Below are 7,457 nucleotides of genomic sequence, written 5' to 3' on the forward strand. Positions count from 1 at the left end.
AAAGTTGTGAGGGCAGTTGCCTCACAAGTAATGACACGTGCCTGTTTCACCTCCCAGTCTGTGAACCATTTTCTCACACATATGAGATCTGTTGATTGCCTTATTGTCTTGCCTTAGAGATAAGTGATCAGTTTCCTCCACTGAGGTCCCTTCTGAGAATGACACCAAATAGTCACAATGGTTCCCAATTGTATAGAAAACAGAATTGTTCCATTCTGTTTTGGATGACAGCTCCCAAAAAAGGCAATGGAAGATTCTGAAAAAAACTGATAACCCTGGGGAGGTAAGTGTCAAGTATTAGATAATCCTGGACCTGTGGACTATTTGGCTTTGAAAATTAAATGGTTGCTGATAAATATTAGAAGTTAGGAGGTTAATTCTGCGCCATTAATAGTTACCCTGGCCTTGTCTCCTTTGTTGGCCATGAACAGCCATTAGGTGGATTTGGGCAAGTCACATTCTCTCAGCCTCAAAGGAATGCAAAATCTAGTTCCCTAAACAAATCTTACCAGTGATCATATTTCCCATATTGGGCCAAGTTCCCCACTACAAGGCTAATGGAAGATGAGCTGCTAAGGGTGATGTAGTACAGAAACAAAATCAAAGTGCTCACACATGATTTATTCTTCCCCCTGTAGCTAACAATTGTGCAAGCAGGCTAATAACAGGAGAAGAAATCACTCCTCCAGTATCTTCACAACCACAAAGTGTCAAGCTAAGGCAAAAAATATCGAAATGATCACTAACACAAATTAACCCTTACCACTAGACAGCTGTTAACACTTGGCCACATTGCTAACAAGGACTCCAAAAACCATTGCCTTGATGGCAGAAGCTCAAGCCACACCATTACACCCATTGTCTCTCTTCTGTTGAAATGTGTTTATAGAAGTGTGATTTTAATACCTTTGTGAATTCAAATATTTATTTAAAATGCACATCCACTGACATTTGTACTTCAACAGGAACCACAAAGTGCATTATAACATTAAAGGTAAAGGTAAAGGTTTTCCCCTGACATTAAGCCTAGTCATGTCCGACTCTGGGGGTTGGTGCTCATCTCCAATTCTAAGCCAAAGAGCGGATGTTGTCCGTAGACACCTCCAAGGTAATGTGGCCAGCATGAATGCATGGAGCGCCATTTCTTTCCTTACGGAGCGGTACCACTGATCTACTCACATTTGCATGTTTTCGAACTGCTAGGTTGACAGAAGCTGGGGCTAACAGTGGGAGCTTACTCCACTCTCCGGATTCAAACCGCCAACCTTTCGGTCACCAAGTTCAGCAGCTCAGTGGTTTAACCCACTGTGCCATCAGGGGCTCCACATTATAAAATTAGCTAAACAAATTTTTTGTTGTTGTGTGCTTTCGAGTTGTATCTGACCTACAGCAACCTAAGGCAAACGTATTGCAGGGTTTTCGTAGCAAGATTAGATCAGAAGAGGCTTGCTCTTGCTTTCCTCAGAGAGTGTGACTTGCCCAAAATCTCCCCCTGGGCATTATGGTCAAGTGGGAATCTACTTTGCTCTCAAGAGTCATGGACCATAACCAGTCTTAGAACAAGCTGACAACGTTAAGCACATTTACTCAGATGCGAGTTCACATATTTATTTTGAGGCTAATTTCCTTAAAAGTGTATATAGGAAGCCAACCTAAAATATAACTCAGTAGAAAGCATCAATAACACAGCAGAAACTTCTTCATATTTAACTGCCAAAGGTCCAGACTGTTCCCTCGTTGCAGACACAGACTTCTAAACTACACCCTAAAAGACAAAAGATAAGCTACCTAACAAAGCTCCATGGGGAGTGTTTCCACAAAAAGCTCATCTCTGCACCCTCAAGTTGTTTTACCCTCCTAAGCTCTGAAGACCAGACGAGAATGCAAGCATCCTAGGGGAGCAGGGTTCATGCAAGGGCATTCTACAACTACTCTTTTTACCAGTGGTGGTGGAGACTTAGATGATGAATATGTGTATTGCGTCCAAGGATGTACTGGAGCTTGGAGTCAAAGATCTCAGGCTTTTTCACTAGCAAGGACTATGACATCATGTCTCACATCTCATTTCCTCTGAATTTAACTAGAACTCAGTAACAAGGACATGGTGATGGCGTTCAACTAAATCAATTCATTACTAAGGGCTAGCAAGACTTGTGGCATTTGTGATCTTGAGTGAACAAGACCCATTAGTGTCCAACTCTCCCTGGAGGTGCTTGCTGCAGAAACTGTCCTGGAAACCCTTTCATCCTCTAGAATTATAGTACTAGGATTCGACTTTAGCTGCTGTATTTCTTAACTATTTTTTTCGTGTCAGGAGCAACTTGAGAAACTGCAAGTCGCTTTACCCTGTGAGAGAATTGGTTGTCTGCAAGGACTTTGCCCAGGGGATACCCAGATGTTTTATGTTTTTAGGGTTAGGGTTAGCCTTGTGGGAGGCTTCTCTCATATCCCCGCATGGAGCTGGAGCTGATAGAGGGAGCTCATCCACTCTCTCCCCAGGTTGGATTTGAACCGGCAACCTTCAGGTCAGCAACTGAACCTTCAACCTTGCACAAGGGTTTTTGCCCACAGCACTATAGTTCTATGCTATGGGATCCTGGTATTTACAGTTTGGCCAGGTGCTCCCAGCTGAGAGGTCTCGCCTCAAGAACTGGATTCCATAACGATGGCAGTTAAAGTAAAATCATATCATAATTCACCATGTAATAATCACCACTGCATAATAGTCACACCTCTCTTTTGGGGTCCTGAAATTTGTGTCTTGCCTTTAGCACTAGGGATGGCTGGACCTGGGGCTCTCCCTTCTCCCTCCTGTCTCTTCCGAAGTGAGAGGGAAAGCCCCAGACCCAACCAACTCCGCACAATTTATTTCTCCATGTAATGGTTGCATAAAGTGTGACTATTATGAAGCGAGTTACAGTATTGCTTTAATTTCTGCTGAGGATCTGATTATTATTATTATTATTATTATTATTATTATTATTATTATTATTATTATTATTTATACCCTGCTTTTTCTCTACAAGCAGACTCATTTACCATTACAAAACAGGTCACTTCATTTAGCATGGAGTCTGCCCAGCCGTCCTGGATCTGTTTGCTTTCATGGTCACTCTGCTGTGTGAGAATGCAGTCTGTGTAATTGATAGACTGTTATAGCAGTCAAACAAAAGAAAATACTCTGAATCTTTGAATATTTGACACAAGTACAGTACCCCAACTGGTAGCCATGGTGGTTGGAGGCACACCAGGAGTTTGTAATGGACAAGTAGTTTATAGGGAAGAAGATGGCTCCTCCGTTAACCATTTTGGAAATGGTGAGGTTTAACAATTTAAGAGCCACCACTAGCACAGTGGGTTGAACAGCCAGCTACAGATCTTGCCGACCAGAAGGCTGGCAGTTCAAGTCACGGGCGGGGTGAGCTCCCACCATCAGCCTAGCTTCTGTCTACCTAGGAGTTTGAAAACAGCAATGTGAGTAGATAAATAGGTACCACTTTGGCGGGGAGGTAAAAGGTACCCCTAAAAACATGCTGATAGGCTTCTCGGTGTGGAAGAATGGAACAGCACCTCCCCATGGCCGAGTCGAGCACAGCCTCCAGATGCCGAAGATTAAAAAAAAAAAAGAGGGAAGCCTTGCATCTGTTCATGTACTGTCTGTCTTTGTCAATTGTATAACGGCATTGAATGTTTGCCATATATGTACCTGTAATCCGCTCTGAGTCCCCTCGGGGAGAGAGAGTGGAATATAAATAAAATATATTGTTATATTATTATTATAAGCCACATCACAGCTCCCAAACGTCTTTGCAAAATGTTAATGTTCAAAGCTGACGCTGTGTGTTTTTAAAAGACTTTGTACTGCTTTTTGAATGTTATTTTTAGAAGTTATTCCAGTAGGTGGCAGCCTGAGATCTCCGTTGAATTTTTGATGTTTAATGTTTTAGGATAGGATTTATTTAAACTGCAAACTGCCACTTCTAATGTCTCCTAGAGTCTTTTTCTCTTTGCCAGAAAACATGTCAAAGGAAATGTGAAGGGGCAAAGGCGACATGTAATCTCCACTGGGAATCTAGCACATCTGGAGAACCTCTGCAGGCATCTAAGTCCCTCAATGCCATCTTAACTGACATCTCAGACAGAATGTAGGCCTGTGACTAACCACCACCATTTTTCTCCTGTATAATTTTTAACGTCCTTGCCTGATGAAGAAGCCAGTGAGGCTTTGAAAGCTTGCCTGATACATTTTATGTTGGTCCAAAAAGAGTATCTCTGCTTGTGGATTTCATCGTAAGGTACAGTTGAATACACAATGACTTCATAAAGTCAAATCAGAGTGATGTCCATAACCATGCTAGCTGAGGAATAATGTGAGATTTAGCCCAAAAACGTAAAACGGCCCATCCAAGTAATCCACATTAGACAAGTTGGCTACAGGATTGGAAAGCCAGAAAACTATATATGGATATCACACCAGCTCTCAGCTCCTGGCACACCATCAGGATACAACTCCTTGTATACCATGAGGTCCATGACTGCAAGGCAAAGGTGGGTCAGAAATGGGATTTGCTGTATCCTTCTCTTTAAAAAGAAGATGGCAATCTGCAAGTGCCTGGTTTTGTTAGCTCTGTATCCGATTTTTGTTGTCATCATGTCTCTTGTTTTCAAACTTCTAGCAATACTAAAGCAACCCTATCACAAGGTCTTCCTAGGAAGGGCAGTGGTTCCCAACCTTTTTTTGACCAGGGGCCACTCTCTAACATTAGTACCAAAAGGGTTACAAATTAGTTTTTGGTCAACTTGGTTTGGTTATTTGAGGTGCCGATTCAGAAAATTGCATTGGATAGACCACATCAGCTCTAGTTTCTGATACAGAACATATGCCACCCAGTAGTCGCCATCTGCTTGCCCACCTAAAACCATATTTAATAATCTAGAGCTGATGTATATCCAATGCAATTTTCTGAATCAGCACTCCAAATAACGCCAAGAACAAGCCTAAAAACGAAGACACCAAGAAAAAAAAATGTGGGTTGGGCTGTGTTATTATCTGCAGTAGTAACACTGAGGCCACAGCCCATATTTTTTAGTTTTTGCAGACCACTGGTGGTCCATGGGCCACAGGTTGGGAACCACTGATTCGGAGGGACTGTGAATCATAGGCTGAAAAGTTTACTGGCTGAGGGCCACACAGCCAAAGCTGAGTAATGAAAATTTGATCACAAGGAGCCCCTTTTGAAGAGCTTACACTAATTACAAATATGTTAACTAAACAAAATCATCCTCATTACTTTTGGGACAGACGGGCATATGGGCTCTGCCTCTGAGTTACAGCATTTGCAGCAGAAGTCAATTCCCATCTGTCACTGGTGTGGAACCTGGGACCTTCCAAATGGTAAAGCCGGTTCTTTATCATTGAACTCCAGCCAAGCATTTTGAAAAGAAAATGTTTCTATTGTTTCATTGAAATGTTTTCCGAGTAAAAGCATCTCCGCTACATACAGTCCTGAAATCCAGACTTCGTGTTAACAGGCATCCAGTTGACTTTGGTCCCATCGACACTGCCGTACAAGGGGGTTTCACTATATTATAAGGTCAGTGCAGACGCAGGGCCCTTCCAGATAAGCCCTAAATCCCAGGATCTGATCCCAGGCTTTCTGTTTTAAACTGGATTATAGGAGTCTACATTGCCAGATAATCTGGGATAAATAGAAAACCTGGGATCAGATCCAGGGATATAAGGTTGGTCTGGGAGAGCCCTTAGGCCCCGTCTACACTGCAATATAAAATTTGGATTATCTGCTTTGAACTGGATTTTATGAGACTACATTGCCACATTCAAAAATTGCAGTTCGAAAACATGCCAATGTGAGTAGATCAATAGGTACCGCTCCGGCGGGAAGGTAACAGCGCTCCATACAGTCATGCCGGCCACATGACCTTGGAGATGTCTATGGACAACGCCAGCTCTTCGGCTTAGAAATGGAGATGAGCACCAACCCTCAGAGTCAGACATTACTGGACTTAACTTTACCTTACCTTACATTGCCACATAATAAGGTACCACTTATAAAGTGGGGAGGCAAATTTAACTAATTTACGACGTTGGAATGAGGAAGTTGGAATGAGGAAGTGCCGTCACAGTGGATGATGAAGCAGCTGCTCCCCCATGGCCATAATCAAACATCCCCTCAGGAGAAGGTTAAATTGCCTCTGCGTCTGTCTCTGTCTCGGTTCTATGTGTATATGGGCATTGAATGTTTGCCCTATATGTATATATATAATGTGATCCGCCCTGAGTCCCCTTCGGGGTGAGAAGGACGGAATATAAATACTGTAAATAATTAAGTAATCCAGTTGAAATAAAATAATTTAGATTATACATGGCAGTCTAGAAGGGGCCTCATACAAATCTAACTGCACTGAATTCCATCATGAGTCTACATTGATCACATAGTGCAGTTTGAAACTGCATTATATGACAGTGTAGGCGGGTCCTTAGATTTAATAATAGCAAGAAACATTGAAAGACCTGGCCCACAAGATGGGGTTTGTCATTCCAGAACTGTAATGTTCAATAATATGTCTATTTTGGGGGCTCCTTGCCTCTTACTCCTTTCAGAAGGCCACTCCATTCCTCTTCTTTCCCACTGAATTAAAATGGCGGCTTCCCAGTGTCTCCCCCCCCCCCCCCCCCAATTTCTCTTTCAGGTGGGATCTCCCAGCCGCTTAGGACGGAAAGGATGGACCGGACCAAAATGCAGGGGGGGGGCCGTTTGTGCGCCTTTCTCATTGCAGCGCCGGCTCCCAAGGACAGATGGATGATCCAGGCGAGGTGGCCTTTTCCTTCTGGGAGGGCCATAGGGAAAGGGCTTCGCGCAGAGCACCCTCTGCCCGCCCACTTCCCTCCCTTCCACTGGCGGCTTTTCCCTGCTGCTAGCCCGTCAGGCGCGGTGGCCAAGTGGTAAGGCGTCGGTCTCGTAAACCGAAGATCGCGGGTTCGAACCCCGTCCGTGCCTCAAAGGGCCGTCCCCGCTCTGCGGCGGCTCCAGCGGGGAGGCAAGGCGGAGGAGCCCCGGGCAGAGAGCCGCTTTTTGCCATCCCGACCCGGACTTTCCGGAGAAGAAGAGGAAGAAGAAAAAGCGGAGTATTTGGAGGAAAGGGGGCGGGGGATTAAGGCGAAGCAAACAAGCCAGGAGGAATGCAGCAGCAGGCAAGTTCCTCCCGGGCAGCGAAGGCGCGTGGGGTTTCCACGCCAGTCCGTGCAGCGCCGCATTGCGCTGGGGAGCAAAGACAGCGCCTCCATCCCTTGGGTCTTGGCCTTGCAAACGCCATCCCGTCTCAATGGACTTCGATTCGGATTCGCTCTCCTTCGAATCGGGTTCGTGTGTGGCTGTGCAGCCATGAAGAAGAACCCTGAACATTTCCTGCTTGTGTTGTCGAAGGCTTTCGTGGCC

General features: G+C 44.5%; 1 non-coding gene across 1 annotated transcript; it reads left to right on the plus strand.

The window, feature by feature from the left end:
• Nucleotides 1–6,947: 6,947 nt before the first annotated feature.
• Nucleotides 6,948–7,019, plus strand: trnat-cgu (transfer RNA threonine (anticodon CGU)). The gene has a single exon. It is a non-coding gene; the product is annotated as a tRNA-Thr (tRNA).
• Nucleotides 7,020–7,457: the final 438 nt, after the last annotated feature.

Source organism: Anolis carolinensis, chromosome 2 (genome assembly GCF_035594765.1).
Source record: "Anolis carolinensis isolate JA03-04 chromosome 2, rAnoCar3.1.pri, whole genome shotgun sequence".
Taxonomy (NCBI): domain Eukaryota; kingdom Metazoa; phylum Chordata; class Lepidosauria; order Squamata; family Dactyloidae; genus Anolis; species Anolis carolinensis.